Consider the following 16,869-nt stretch of genomic DNA (forward strand, 5'->3'; position numbering starts at 1 on the left):
TTGGGCTGTGGGGGTATTTCCTGTAACTTCTGCTCAGAAATAGTTTATGATGACATTTTCACAATTAAACCTTCTGTTTTGAAATGACTTTGTTAAAAAAATCAGCAACATGATAAGGAAAAGAGACTGTGCACTGCAATAAGAATTTAACTTTTCTTTATGTAGAGTAAGGCCAAGTGCATCGGACTTACTTAGATCCCCTGTAGTGGTATGTAGTGTAGGGGTTCTGCTGGGGGGTTGCATGCTGCACTCGTAGTTGTCATCTCCCCCACATGCCATGCCTGGAGCACTGCAAATGTTCAGATTTTATGTAAAGAATATAGAATGAATCCTCATGAGTCTGCTCTTTCATATTTTAAGATCTAGGAGCGCTAGATAAACTGTATGATGACACTGAGTGTATGCAGCCACTTTCTTTAGTATTACAAACCTGTATGGCTGACATAGTAATGACAGTGCCAAATAGCAGGTAGTGCTTTCTCACTGGGCTTCCTGAACTGTTTATTGAGGAATACAAACACGCTTGTTAAAAAGGAAACAAAATCATTACACATTTTGGTCACACAAAGAGGCAGCAGTGCTAAGTCATACACCCAGGGGGCTGGACGCTCTGAAATCCCAGGCTCTCAGCAAGGTGGGTGTCCTTAAGCAAATCTCTTAAGGTCTTTGCCCTGAGCTACAGTTTATACACCAGTAACATGCAGGTAGTGTCTTCATAGTTAGATGATAGAGATACTTTAGGAGGTCCTTGCTGGATGTTCTGTCATTTGTATACACTGTGTAAAGTATTATTATTTGGATATTTGGAGTTATTGTCTGTTCCTTGTAGTTACTGAAGGTGATATTGCAACTTTTTTTTAATAATTATTATTTTTTATGTGAAATTAAGGCCACAATTTCTATACATTAATAAGCACAGGTTTCAAAAAATGCCAGTTTGTAAGAGAATTTTGTTTTGATCTCTTCATACAATTTATCTTACAATTTCTGACAGTTCCCTAAGCACCTGCTGTTGAAGGTATAGGGAGAAGTGGAAAAGTCAAGTGTCATAAATAAGAAAAGATGGAGCTGATTTAGGCCAAATATCAGCAACTATTGTACTGAATGCTAATATCAAAGTGCAATACTGCACTGGTAAGGGCTTTCAGCAGTAGTGCCAATTCATGTGTTAAAAACATCAGGCTTTCTTTCCATCTGCTCCCCTCCATGCCATTCTGCTTGATGGCACTCAAAGCCTTTGTCCTCTCAAGTAACAACTGACTTGTCTGCCCATTTAGGGTGGCCTGTAGGCTGATGTTCTGTCCTTCAGAATATGTACTTTAATGCAGCTGTTTGTCAGTGTCTGAAGTATTTTCTTTGTGCAACAACACTGCTCTGAAATGAACTGAATAATCCAGTCTGAGGGAGCCAGGGAGAAATGAGCACCATTTCTGCTTGCCTGGGACAGTCTCCAACACCCAGAATCGGCAAACACACTGACAGTATCTCTGAAAGCAGTGTGGTGAGAGACACAAATCATGCACGAGCAGGAGATACGCGGTTCAGCTCTGGAGAAAAGCATATGGAAACTCTGAAGTGTACCAGGAGAACTGCACAGATATGTCACTTTGTGTTTGTTCCCTTCCCTCGGGTGGTCTTGCTCCGCAGAAACCCAGTGCTGGCTCTGCCTGCTCATCTCACCTGCACCACGAGCTTTGCATCAAAGGGCTCAGAAAGCTGGGCAGCAGTAACCTGTACAGCTCCAAGTCAACAGGCATTAACAATTACAAACTTGCCAGTGCTGTAAAAATGAATCCAGCTGTCTACAAATAACGAAAATAAGCACACATTGGTGATGGGGTAAAAATAGGTGGCTTTTTGGGTTGGCACGTAAGGACAGAGAGAAAGTTAAGCATATGCCATTACTTTGCTTTTTGGTACACAGCTGTGTTGCGCAGTGTAAACCACCGCATCCCCCCTCTAACATAGCTCCACTGCTGCCAATTGAAAGCAAACCGCCTCTGCTAGTTTGGGGATTTGCTCCACACCCCTGTATCCATCACCTTTTCAGTCAGGCTGTGGGGTTCCTAGCCTGGGGCTGCAGATCCCTTTGTGTGGCTGTAGTGGGTTTATGTGGCAAGGTTTTGGTAGCAGGGGGCCATAGGGGTGGCTTCTGTGAGAAGGATCTAGAAGCTGCCCCATGTTAGGTAAGGGCCCCACTGCTGACCAGAGCTGAGCCAATAAGCGATGTTGTTTTGCACCTCTGTGAGAGCGTATTTAAGACATGGAAAGAAACACGCTGCACCACACAGCAGCTGGGAGAGTGAGAGGAGTGAGGAACAGCCTTGCAGGCGCCAAGGTCAGTGAAGAAGGAGGGGGAGAGGTGCTCCAGGCGCCGGAGCAGAAGTCCCCTGCGGCCTGTGGTGAGGACCATGGTGAAGCAGGCTGTCCCCCTGCAGCCCATGGAGTACCACGGTGGAGCAGGGTTCCACCCTGCAGCCCATGGAGTAGACCGTGGTGGAGCAGGTGGATGTGGCCTGGAGGAGGCTGCGGCCTGTGGAAGACCCCTGCCGGAGCAGATTCCGGGCCGGAGCTGCAGCCCGTGGAGAGGAGACCACGCAGGAGCAGGTGACGTGGCAGGAGCTGCTGCCCGTGGGGGATCCAGGTTGGAGCAGTTCGTTCCTGAGGGATGGACCCCGTGGTACGGACCCATATCTGGAGCAGTTCTTGAAGAGCTGCTGCCTGTGGGCAGCCCACGCCGGATCAGTTCAGCAAGGACTGCATCCCGTGGGAGGGACCCCACAGCACAGGGGACGAGAGTGACCGAGAAGGAGCTGCGGTGAAGAAGCGCTACAGACTGACCATAACCCCCGTTCCCCCGTTCTCCTGCGCTGCTTGGGGGGAGGAGGTGGAAGGGGGGAAGGTGCTTTTGGTTTCTTTCCTTTGTTTCTCGCTTCTCTAGCTTGTTAGTAATAGGCAATAAATCTTACTATCTCCCTACGCTGAGTCTGTTTTGCCTGTCACAATAATTACTTCGCGATCTCCCCGTCCTTATCTCAACCCTTGAACCCTTTTCATCGTATTTTCTCCCCGTTCCTCTTTGAGGAGGGGGAGTGAGAGAGCGGTTGTGGTGGAGCTCGGCCGCCCACCCGAGTAAAACCACCACAGCGGCCAAAAGGAAGTGCTTCTAGGAGGGAATAATCCACTCTGGATTTTACTCTCTAAGCTCCCAGCTTTAAAATGAAGATGTTATCTACTTTGCAAAGGCAACGTTGCATAGGCAAGTTGCAAAAATACCTACACTGTATATCCATCATTCCAATACTATGGTGAACTTGAACAAGCAGAAGCTGTTTCTGATTCTGTTCAGGATGCTACTTCTTTGGTCTTTTTGACTCATCCTCATGTAATTACTGACATGCAGGATCACATACTAGCTGTAAGCTTTTAAGAGACTTTTTAGCAGCTAGAGATAATCTCACTGCTACCTGGCATCTCTCCTGCATCTCTCCTGGAATTACACTGATCCAGGCTCAAAGAGAACAGAATTGGCTATAATGTTGTGACAATGTCAGATGTGGTTATAGGCTATAAATAACTAACTGCAGAGTTATCATGGACCAGCAAAAAATGGGCCAGGAGTACCAAGCTGGTGGGCGATATGTGGGCTCAGCAGAATTTATTTAAATGTCTCAGTGCATGCAGCAGTCTCTTGTACCCTGAGGACATAAAAAGTTTATTTTTCTGCAGCAAAGGGGAGGAGAGGATTTCCACTTACCTTTAGCTTTCTGCAGTCTTACAGTTCTTAAAAAAATGTACTGCAAAAGGGGGAAAATACTTATAAATCAGATTACTGATTTTAATATATCTGATTAAAAAAATTATGCTTTTGGGAATGGAACTTGGTTGACTGCCTTGGCAAGAAGTCATTGGCAGATGTGCAAGAGAAAATGCCAGACTTAATCTAGATGTGAACAAGAAATTCCTGTAAATAGTGACCTGCAGAGATGATCCCGTCAGCGGGGCACCCATCAGCGAGGCTGGTTGACCTTCCCCGAGCTGTCTGGTTTGGGGGAGCTGCAGGGGAGCACTGGGGGCCAAGCTGCTAGCTGTCAGTATTGAATCCTCTGCAAGGCTAAGCGTTGTGTCATCCACTTCAATTTTTTAAGTGTCAGGAGCACTTAACACAGGGCTGTGAAATTCATCTATGTTATTTCATTACAGAAACAAATGATGCTGTTCCCTTCAGACTGATGGGCAAGAGATCATGGCTAGCAGGAGCTGTGAAAAACTATAATATCTTCATTTAAATGAGTATAAGCCAAACAGCAGGTTTAGAGGAAATGAACACATTTTGGTGGGTGTATGAGCCAGCTCCAGTGGGAACATGGAAACAAAGTCAAAGTTGCCAGATGATTGGGAAGTGGCTGTAAATATCTGAGAGTGGTGCAGTCCAACCTCTGCTAAGTGTCAGCTTATGAGACTGGGGAACTCAGCTGTTGTTTAAAACAAATCATTCGCATGTGAAGGAAAACAAAAGTAAGAAGGATTTAATGGGATTCAGCGGGATGAAAATTAAGAATTTCAGTCACAAGCTTTAGATCCCTCACAGCCCTCACAGCACTGATTTTTTTTTTTTTTTTCTGACAAGTTTAGGTGTATGGGCTATCCCTTCTCAGCCATCTATGGAGATCTTGCCTTCTTGTGTCAGAAGCTAAATCTGAGCCTGACAGAGCTTCACATAAGTAACTGCAAGTATTTTGGAGTAGATTCTGGCAAAGAAACCATACAACTATTTACAGAAATAATTGAGGTGTTTCTATTTTGTGGAAGTATTATCTCTGTTCAGTAGTGGAGGAAGAGTTATATGCTGCTTTGCTTATTGTATGAACATCCTGTGACAGTATAATAGTGAAGGAGGATTTATAGGATATCTAGAAAACTCCTGTAAAGTCCTTTTTGCTGATTGAAAAGTGATCCATAGTGACTGTAGGATTAGGAATGGGTGTATAGTTTTGTCCTGTAAGAAAGTAAGTAAGACAATGCCTTGGTAACGAGGGAACTCAATATTAGAACAAAAATTTAAGATGTAAAGAAAGCCAAGGATATATCTTAGACTTTAGAACAGCTGGTTTTTTTTCCTCCACTCTAAAGTTTTTTTCTAGTTTACTTTTTTACTTTTTTTTTTTAATGTGTTTGTAAGTTGTATAATGTTCCCAAGTGTTTATATATAAAAAATTTAATTGGTAAAGGAGTTTTGGGGGCTTCCAAGAACCAAGTTCCAATTTTAAATTGTCTATAGTCTGAGTACATACATTGTTTTGTACTTACATCTAAGGTGCAAGCCAGGTTTCACTGGGGCTGAATTTGAAATGCTGTCATTAGAGACAGCATTTTTGAATACCCGACTGTGGTCACTCAATTAGAAGACTTCGTGGCTTCTAGTGTCCTTATAATATTATATTTATTCTTTATCTAGTGTTCCACATTTTTTAATGTAAAACCTGTAACATTTCTGGAAGTTAACACTCCAGTTTTACTAATCTTATTATGTCTGCAATGATATCTTTGCTCATCATGTAAAATCTGTAGAGGTGCAGGGAAAAGAATTGGTAGAACCATTTTAGGTTACAGGTAAGAGGTATTGGTACAAAGATCCACCAGTGCTGGCTTTTGTACACAGACAGGGAGCCAAGTATTCTTCTTTGTGGGCATCTGTGTCCGTCTCATTTAGTGCAATCTTACTGTATTACATTCCCAAAGGAAAAGGTATGCAAATAATAGATCAGACCCAAATCCTTATAATGCTCATATGGTTCCCCCTTCCTACTCCTTGCAATTTTATTGTCCTGTGAAAGAAAATATCACATGACTCGCAGCATACTCAGAACAAGAAAAATTCACCATATGGGTAAACACGGTGCAGAAAAAGAAAACATCTTTCCTTCAATAGTTTCACTTACTCCTCTCTCCATGGCTTCCTCCATGATCAGCTGTTGTGTTTTGGAGATTTCCTTAATTGTAATCCACAAAACCATTCCAGTGGAAGGATGACTCTACGCTGCCAAGCCTGGCAAAAGAAAAGATACAAATGATGTTTTATTGATCCTGCGCTCTCCAACACTGTCATACTGAAAGTAGTTTCAGGATGGGCAAGGTTTCATCTCCAGTATTGTAATTTACTACACATTTTTTGTGGCCATGTTTTGTGTGATGACCAAGCGATTCTCTCTTTTCCTTCAGCCGGGGTTAGGTTTCCCTCTGTCCATCAATGATCATTGCAAATCAGCGATGTGTGCCATTCAGAATGACTTAATCAATGCTTGTTTTACATAAAACGCTTTAAAAAAATAAAATAATAAAAACATATTTATTCTCCATTACTAGCAGACGCATACTGAAACAAAAGGTAGAGAAATGCGGAAATGCTTTCTTAACTTGCACTGGGAACAGTCACACTACTTTGATCCTTTTCTGTTCAGCATATCTGTGTACATGTGTAGACCCTCTAGACTCCTGTTCAGAGCCTGGCAGCTTGGTACCTCGTCTCTTCCCATCATTTGACTTTGCAGTCTGTGGCTGCTGCTAAATTGTTTATTTGCAGTAAGTCGTGGTACCAGGTTACCACATATTTCTCCATGAAAGCTGTAACTTTAAAACCGTGCATCCTCTTTCCAGACAGCCTGCCTGTGACTGGCACCTTTCAGTTAAAGGCCTGCTAACTTCACTTGTTGCTTTCTGCATTTATACCAAAGAATTGCTTCAGTGGTGGGCTGTAGGCTCATTGACAGAGTCAAAGCAAACGTAGGCCAAAAACATTCAAGGGAGAATTTCAGGCCTCAGATTATTCTTCCTAGCAAGTTTATATAGGTAATGCCTCAGATTATCAGCATTTGCAGCTGTTTGAATAATAATTATTCCCTCAGAGGGTTTATTTCATTCCTGTCCATTTTCTGCTCCTTGCCAAAGAAGCTAAACAGTGTTTTGAGGAAGATCTAGATCACCAGGTCAATTTTGCACAGCAATTGTTTTTAAAATAAAACAGACAGCATCACAAAACAACTTCTGGGAACATATACATCTCAAGTAATTACCTGTGAGTAAACCTATGCTCTGAATGTAAGCCCACACTGTAGGGCCGTTTGATGCAGACAGAAAGCTTTCTAATTAGCTTTAATATTTATGTCAATTTTTAAAAAGAAAAGTCCAGCAGGTTTAGTGAGACATGCCTTGCATAACTTATTTTTTCACCTGTTTAAGCGGTAGGGATAGACGCTCATATCATAAATATCTCTCTGAAGGAAATGAATTCTTTGTACTCTGTCCTGCACAGCCTATGTATGAACTCACAGCCTGCAAACCAGCGTTCAGTTGCCTTAGCAGTGCATTTCAGACACTCCTCGTCACACAAACCATCCTCGAGGCAAGCAGCTCGTGCCACCCAGGGCAGCAGGACAGGCTCACAACTCTCCTCTTCTGAGAACGGCCTGTGAGTTACTGACCATTTCCACCTCCTCAGTTCTCTGCCAAGAGCAGTAATTTGGATTAAAAACAAACCAAAACAATCTAATTAGCTTATGTTTTATGCTCTGACTGGAAAAGTTATGACTTACCAACAGAGATATGGGCGTTGGGCACGCAGCAGAGTGCAGTTGCTTCCCATCATCAGCGTGATGCTCCAAAGCTAGGTCCCTTCAGGTGCTTCCCTCTCTGTGAAGCTTCAGCTCTCAGCAGTGCTCAGAATATTTTTATATCCCTGCTAGGCACAAGATTTCACTGACACTGCTTCCAGTTGCTGGCCTTTGACAGACAGCAGGACAGCCCCTGGCAGAGCCAAGGATGCTTTGTCTTTGGAGCCCCGTGACGTTGCTGCAGCAGACGAGTCGCCCACTTTGTGGACGCTGCAATCCAATGGGCTTCAGTCCCAGCTCCTTCCTGCCTGCACCTTGCTCCATGGTAGCTTCGGGTAACACTGCAGGTATCAGTTAAAATCTGTGATGTGATGTCCTGGGAGAGTTAGGCTCCCTGATTTTTGCCTCTTTTTTTTTTTTTTTTTTTTGTGCTAGATGCTCACTGAAGATGAGTGGTAAGGTGTCACTTCCAGGATTGGCTCCTGGCTGAAATCTCCCTAACTCTCCTGTTCAGAAACCTGTGAAAATTGTCCTGGAGCTCATCCAGGTGCAGTCCTTAGCATCTGCCTCTTTCAGGGGAAGTGGCCCCAGGGCTCGGAGCAGAGGTGACTTTGTGCTGCGGGTGAAGAAGTGCTTCTCTGCTGGGCTCATTTCCTTCAGCGTGGTGAGGTGTTACAGTGAGTGTGACCTGTAAGTTTAGAGCCAGAAAGGCTTATGCTAGACCTTCTCTATGCATTTCGGTTGCGTGTGCGTGTAAGTGTACATATGCAGACTCTCACTTCTGAGGATGGGCAGATTGCTGCATCACCTCTTCCCTTCGTTTGATTTTGTGGCTCAGGGCTGCTGCTAACTGATTACATCTGCAACTATTACCAGCTGCTCTCAGTTATAATTTAGTCTTGTTAGACGCTTGCTATGATGTAGGCAGAAAAAAAAAACCAAAAAGACAGTTTCTTATCAGATCAGAATAGTCTTACCTCATGAAACCTTTCCAGTAATTACCTTGCAGTTAGGCAATAATGTGCTCTGATGCTATAATATAAATGGAAGCGTGAAATCCAGAGTAATATGAGACAGCACATGGGCACAGCAGACATTGTCTCATCTCTAAAACATCACTCTATCCCTACTGCAAGAAAAATAAGTTAATTTTCATCTAAACTCAGAGAAACCCTCTGATTCCTGTCAAGCTTTGAGCATTTTAATTTGTACAAAGTTCTCTTGGCAGTGCTTCTGCCTTAATAAAAGACACGCTTTTCTGCAAGATAGGCAGATCAGAAAGGCTGGTACTCCTGACGTTTCCTCCTAAATTAAGGTTTAAGCGTCCTGAGGAAAGTAAACATATTTTGCATAAAGTTAGAGGTTGCTTATGTAAATGTATAAACCTGTGTAATAATTAACTGTAATTAACAGGCCCTGCTAAAATAAACTGTGAGATGGCATAATCCAGTGTCACAGGGAGATGGGCTCTGAGATAGGAGGTTAGGTCACTGGGTAGCAGACAGGGGTAAGGTAGGGCTTAGGCTCCAAAGATAAAAGAAGAAATGTAAAGCTTGAATTCGTGGCAGGTTACCAGGGAAGCTTTTTAGATTTCAGGCATAAAGCACTGAGCCGTGTTTACACTGGGATCCTAAAGCAGTTTTTAGGCTATGATTAGCTTTGTCTGGCGGGAAGGTGAGAGGTCAGACCAAGTAAAACCATGATTTATGCAAACCTGAAAAACAATCCTAAATGGTGCCATAATCCTAGTTCTAATATCTAGCTGGCCTAGAAGAAGTGTGAGATGAAACTGCGTGATCTCAGTTGGAGAGATGATGGAGAGAAAGAATGGGGATGTGAAGGCTGGGGCTAGAGTGGGGAGTCAAGCTGATGGAGCTCCAGGGTAAAGAGGCTTTGTGCGAGGGAAAACAGAGCCTCTGTCCTGTGTGTCAGCTGGAAGCTCACCAGCAGGCTAGGAAATTACTCTGTGAAAGATGGAGGTGAGACTGGGATGTAGGTAGGGCTGTGGATGAGATTAAAAAAAAAAAAAGGATTAAGGCACTGATTTGTTTCAGACTGACTCGAGAAATGACGCTAAATTCGGTTTCTGGGCCACCTTTTGCTTTGGGGCTTAAATGACAAAGCTGGGGAAAAGGCTGGCGTTAAGGCTGGGGTACAAGGTAGCATTTGCTTCTGCTAATGCCATCAAGCCTTGCTGACAAGTTGGTTACACAGAGGTGGCCAGGCTGTGCTGGGTGTCAGTGCCAGTTTGTGTCACCACAACACGTGTACATGTGGGACTGGGTGGAGCCACCAGATTAGGGAGAAACCGAGTGTTTGCTTCCAGTGAGCCTGCTGAAGAAAGCGTGGAAAAACTCAGATGCTGCGGATTGCTCCGTATGTAGAGCTTAGGGATATGGTTTAGTGGAGTACTTAGTGTTAGGTCGGAGGTTGGACTCGATGATCTTGAGGTCTCTTCCAACCTAGAGAAATCAGTGAATCTGTGTGAATCTGTATGAATGTGTAAATGTAAATTAATGCTGATTAGTATTTTTCATGAGGCTGAGCTGGAACTACAGGTAAGCACTGCTCAAATATCATTTCCTTTGAATTTGCTTGGATCTTGGCAAATACAGCAGCAGCAGAGATGCTACAGACGCACCCTGTGTGCACTGACCTTTCAGCTGTTTGCCTGCTGTGTCAAGTGCTGTATCCTTCTGGGCCCTGGATCATCCCAGGACGCTGGAGGCAAACCCAAGTAGAAGTATAAAAAAATCAATGCTCTTGATTTCAAAGAGCAGCAAAGACATGAGTCAGTCACAGAGACGTCATTCCTGAGTACCCTCCCTGTTGTGTTCAGCCATAATTTCATTGGAAATCAATCTTAAGCACTATCTTAGAGGGAACTTCTTCTGACTCTATTTTTTTCCCATGTTCTTTGAAGTTTCTTCATGAAAGCTGTAAAAAAACAACAAAGTTGGTGGCCAAACAGTGGCAGCTGATGGGTTAATTGAATGCCTGGCTTTGGAAGGAAGTGATCTGGCAAAAAAAAAAAAAAGGGGGGGGGGGGCTGAAATAACCCTTGCCTAATTACTGGAAAATCTTCCTGGCTAACTGGCCAGCCTGCCCACATCCAGTAGGCAACCCTTGGAGGATAGCTGGTTCTCATAGTACGATCTAAAACTAAACTAAAAGGCAGGGCCAAATTCTGTTGTCTTTTACATGTGCTCCGTAATGGTCTATAGACCACTAATAAACTTTGGTCTATAACGCACCACTGATAACAGTGAGGAAGGTCTTGTGGCTGAATCAGAGAACCTGAAAGTCAAAATGTCTAGGTTTCCACCTCTGCCACAGGCATCCTCAGAAACTTTGGACAAGCAACTATTTTTGTGTCTCAATATTCCAAACTATAGAATAAAAATATTTAAGCTATGGGTAAATGTACATTTTTTTTTTTGTGAAGAATGTCTTGGAAATAAAATACTTTTTCTGGGTCTACCAACACGTTGCGTGCCTACATCCAGCTGGACTTCTGAAGCCAGGCATGGCGTAGTTCACCTGCTTACCTGAAAACAGGTACTTTTCCTTAATTTTGCTCTGATGTTGTATACAGGTTGAGACAAAAGCTTTGTTTGTTTGTTTTTAAAAAGTCATTGTGATTACACGCTAGTACTCGCCCATGTGAACGTGTTGGTGTGCGTAGCCAAAGCATGCATGTGCCTCTGTTAACTTGAGCCCTATTAATAAAGTTTTGTCTCAACCTACTGAAAAGAAAAGCATCAAAACAAATACATAGTCTACGGCAGTTTATATTAGACTGTGTTTTTGTTTTGTTAGAATCTGCTCATGCATTTCATCACATTTTGGAAACCTGATGAGTCACTGCATTTGTAATGATCTTTGTTAAATTATTGTCTTCTATTATGTCATCTGCACCTTGCACAGTATGTGAAGTAATTCTGCCTTAATTTGCTTTATCATCAATCATGACAAGTAAAATTTAAATACAGAAGGAATCATCATGTCCACAGAGCATAAGGTTTTGTCGATGGACTGAGGGGTGATGCCTATTTGGTTCTTTGCCTTTGCTAAGTAGTACAAAGCCTGCTTGCCAAGGACAAACTCCAGAGGAACCACACGTCTATACATTTGTTTTTTTAAAGTATAATCAGTAAGAGGCCACTCATTAGTGACTCATAGTTGAATCTAGAAAGATCAGTGGTTGATTCCTCAAGGACTTGTCAGGGAGAAGGACTGTCAAAACCAGCCATGTGACTGTGAAGCACTGCAGAGGACATACAGCTCAGGTGTGTGGCACCAGGGAAAGCAGGAAGATGTTTTTAGACCTGTGTAATGAGGTACTGGTCCTCCACTGATCTCAACTACATAACTAGAGGGTTGCTTTATGCAGTGCTTGACCTTTCAGCATGCAAAGATTTTTTTCAGCAAAGGATATTGATGAGTTGAGGCTTGTCATTCAGTTGACTAGTACAGAAATCACAAACATGTTCTGGAAGTTTGTAACATGAGAAAACCTTCTGAAGCTGTGCTTACCCTGCAGAGGTGATTTTAGAAAAAGAATTAATCTTAACTACTTGACCATCAATGTCTATGGAAAGACAAGGTGTTATCTTAAGCTTTTAATATTTGTTTAAAAATAGCCTGGATGGAACAAAATGTAAAGAAAAAAATATATTCCTTCCGTTTAATTAAGAAAGTAAAATTGGTAACAAAATTGTGTCTGGCCTTTCTGGGCTAATAAGGCAGCAACCTCTGCCTTTGTATCTCTGTGAAGGGTCAGGTAAATTTCAGAAGAAACTCACTGTGCTGAGCTGTCTATGGGAGCAGAGATTCAGGGAAGCTGAATTTTAAGGCAAGTCCAGTGATGAGTCAATGGAGTTTCTCCAGCCAGCTTGACGAAGTCTACCTGCTGGGATCCTTGAGGAAAGGAGTGTGAAATCAGCATCCTTTACAGTGCATGTAACCCCTTGCTATCAAGTGTGCTGCCTGGGCTAAAGGAAGCACTCAGGATGAATATTTTGTTAACCGGCAGAATTGTCAAGGCAGCCTGATAGGCTCGACACCCCTCCCCTAGCTTTTTTTTTTAAAGCAGAGGACTCTTCCCGTATATTTGACTAGTTATATATGTTAGCTGGGACAGAAGAAAATGCACTGCTTCTTGTGAAAGGAAAATTGTGACAGGAATAGTAAAAACCACAAGCAAGTACTTTTGTATTCTTACTGAAGAATGTAATGTGGGTCGTCTCCTGCTGTAAGGAAATTGAAGGCTTGCAAGCAAGAAGAAAGCCATTCTCAAAAAGGACCTATTTTCTATATATATTCTTTTCATATCACCAAAGAGAAGAGGCAGTGTGATCAGTGACAGTGGAACAAGAACTAGTGTAATTAAATTTTATTGCTCCTGGAGCTCTTTTGTTCCCCTCAGCATACAGTCACGACTGAAATTGAGGGATGGTTATGGGCTGGAGGGAATGGAGTGCCTTCTAACACCTGCATGTGCAAAATCAATATTTTTCTCTCTGAGTTATATTCTGGCTCTATAAATTATTTTATGTTTCATCTCACGAGTCCTTTTTCTGGGTGAAAGCTCTGCTGTGATTTTCCCATTTGGCACCTGGTGTATCTCTTGTTTATGGTCAGTACTCAGTGAAACTCCAGTGCATTGCTACCATTTTGAGTGGTACAGGGGAACTTAGCTTTCTGTGTATCTTCTGGTAAACACCTGAAGAGAATTTATCTTTGTCTTTGGAAAGGAAAATGTTTCTGTCTTTAGTTTGAGCCTGACACATTTTTGAAGCATGCTGAATAGAACTGTTATAACTGAGCGTTTGTCTTGTGTGTGCAATCACATACACCGACTGAGAAAAAAGGAAGACCTCTGAACACATTCTGGGGAGACCTAGCAGCAAATACTCTGCATACAGATGAAGTGGTGCACTGAAGTTTGACACCTTTGACCTCTTTGTTCCACTTTTCAGATCTGGTGTATTTCCTCTGGAGATTTCTGAGTTTACAAAGGCACATGGAGCTGATGAGATCCTGGTTTCCTCCGCAATAGGGTCCTCTTCTGCACATCTGGGGTTAATTCCTGAATGCTGAGGAGGCTGTTTGCTGCCCTTGGAGCTGTGCAGGTGATGGAGTCTAGGTCCTCCTAGGAAGCACAGAAAAGAAACTTAAGTCTGGTCAAAGTTGTATTACAACTTTGTCATTGATTAAAGGTGCCTTTCATTTGCACAGACTTATCGCTGCAAGTTTTCAGTGACTCAGCAAACTGAGGATTTTGACTGTCGGAATAAAACAGTCTCTTGTGGCGCAATGCCAGAGTTTGGTGTGCTTTCACTTAGTGTTATCAGAAACTGAAAGTCAATAAAATTTATAGCAGCAAAATTTACCGATGTGGCCGTGACCTTGCTGGAGAAAGTTCTGTATTCAGCGGTGTCAGCAACTGTCTCCTCTCTCTGTTCAGTAGCTGAGTCCTCTCTGTGGTTTGTATCTAACTGCCTCTTGTACACGAGGAAAAGGATGGAGTTTCATGTAATTTTAAATTCTAGTCTCCTAACATGGTACAATTTAAACTACATTATACATTATAAAAAGACTCCATCTTGGTTTACCAAGAATTGCAAAGCAACAGTTCTCCCTAAGAACTTTGACAAGGGATAATTATCCTGGCTGTTGGGAGAAGAAGAAAAAGCTTCAAAGGACAGAAATCTGCTTAATTTTTCTGGGCATCCTGTGTGTTACTTTCCAGCTGGAAGGGCATGGTTTTCTTGCACGTCTGCCTTTGAAAAAAAGATTTCCAGAAAATGATTACCTGATAGATTATTACTATTTTTTAATCATAAGAAGTATAATTTGGCCATATTTTAATTCCTTGCTTGCTTTATGAATGTATAATGTTCATTTCAGAATGCAGCACCAACCTCTCTGGCAGTCCCATTGCAAAGCACTCTGCTTGCTAGTTGTCTACGTGGCAGTATAATACGCAGCCAAGTGGAGAGGTTCCTCCTTTCCCATGTCCTCTCTGTCCTCCCATCCTCTGGCACAGATTAGCACTGCTCTACAGCTGTACGCAAATTTCAGTGCCAGCTGTGGTGACTCACATGTGCAGCTCTGCCATTTCAGTGCTCCAGAGACCTGTCCCTTCTGTACCATTTTTATTCCTTTAAAATTCCACTGGCGAATTAGATGTTCCTACAGAGAATATATACATAGGCAGAAAAGGATCTTCCTTTTTGCAAAGAAAACAGGTGGATAAAGGATCATTCCGGAAAAATGACAGAAAAAAAAAAAAGAGACCAAAAATAATTTCTACTGAGACAGGGTAGTAGACATTAGAAATATTTTTTGCCACAAGACAGACAAAGTTACATTTTGTACAGATTAGAAAAACTCACTCCGTTTAGCAAACAATTGGGAGTTCAGAAAAGATCACATCACCCAACAGTTACCAAGGGAAAATTTCAGCAAAGAATCACAGCTACCAAATAACACCTTGGGATTTGATCATGTGTCTTGGTTTACAAAAGAGCACATAAGCAGAACTATCAGCTCAGAGGAACTGCTGTATCTCTTTTAGCAACCATGTTAATAAAACATGGGATGAGCGATTCAAACATAAAAACAGCTTCAGTAGAAAACAAGCCAGCAGGAATGAGGCAGAAGGAAAGACAGAGGGGGAATGCATGCTTCATAAAAAGCTTGTTTTCATAAATAATTATTTGTGAATTATATTCCCAATCTAGGAGGGCCTTTTTATCTCTATGTGTCAAAAGGAAATTCAGTGGTAACAGATTATTTCATACACACCGTTTCATCCCAATCATCTGTGTACTTTGAAAACATCTTAAGTTTTGCACCTAGCTTTGCCCTGGGGTGCATGCTACTCCTGGTTTCCTGTGTTTGCTCAGGTAGTGGCTGCAATACTATTTTCCTCCAGATCCTTCCCTGCCCCAAAATCTGCAGTTTCTGTTTGCCTCAGGTCTTACTCCCGGGTTATCTACTGTTTTCTATGGAGCAAGGTGGATTCTTTATATTTGCCTATCTTGGAAGGACTGCAAACTCTGAAGTAAAAGAAATATACAATAGTTTATATCCATACATTGTTTCTCTGAAAACTCGCTTACTGAAGATGTTTGTTTTGTCTCTTTATGGAAATTCTTTGATAATCCTAAACAGCCAAAATAGGGAGAGGATAACCCTGTAACGTTTTTGTTTAGGAAAAGGCAGTAAGTTTCATTACTTCACTATGAGCCCAGGCCTTTGGTTCATTAAGGCATTTTCTCTAGTTCCTGGAAATATTTTGGAGAATGAGAATCTGAATGTAAACCGAAGAAATCCTATTCCCAGGTTGCACAGCCTGGAGGAGGCACACCTGCTCGCTTGGAACCGTGTGATGGGACAGACCCTGTGCTGCCTCGCTTCGGTCTTCACTGAATTAGCTCCAGCTCCCTGATGCTTCCCATCATCTGGATGCTCTATGCTCTCAGTGTTTAACTCCTGGTCATTCCTGATCTTTTTCTTTCTCTTGTTAATAGGATGATGACTCCTTTGTTTGCAGTAGATCTAATACATTGCTCATAAATCAGTTGGTGAAAAACTGCACCCACGTTTCTGCTGTAGAAATACTGCATCAGATGCTAGCGTTCCACTCCGTGTTTTTGGAACCTTTCCCGTAAAGCATTTAGTTATGTTTTCTCTTTCCCTAATTATATTCACCCTTATATTGATCTTTTTTTTTTTTTTTCCTTTTTTTTGGTCTACTTAATCTGTCTGTATAAACTAGATAGTGAAGCAGTGTAGTCCTTAGGCTGGCAACAGTGTTAGCTGTTGTTAAGGGAGCACTTGTTTTGTAAATGTTGAACCTGGGTCCCGAAATGCATTCTAATTAAAACCTGTGCTATTTGATATTAACAGATGATACTTGCCAGACCTTGGCAACAAAAAGCTGAGGAGTACAAGAATTAAAGGTGCCACCTGCTCTTAAATTCACTTGAAAAGTCCTTGAAGTAAGGTGGTCTCTCAAATAGGAGTACACATAGCTTCAGTGAATAATAAAGGCAATTAATAGACAAGTGCAAAACCACCTTCCTCAAGTTATAGCTGTTGCAGAAGTTGACCTGTTTACCACCTCAAACCAAAGCAAACCAAATCTGCTTTGACACTGTCCTGTGGAGAAAATAAAATATTCTATTTTCAGATGAGATTGAGAGAAAAATAGGGCCCCAGAATACATTTCAAACACCTTTTGATGAAC

Source organism: Anser cygnoides, chromosome 4 (assembly GCF_040182565.1).
Source record: "Anser cygnoides isolate HZ-2024a breed goose chromosome 4, Taihu_goose_T2T_genome, whole genome shotgun sequence".
Taxonomy (NCBI): Eukaryota; Metazoa; Chordata; class Aves; order Anseriformes; family Anatidae; genus Anser; species Anser cygnoides.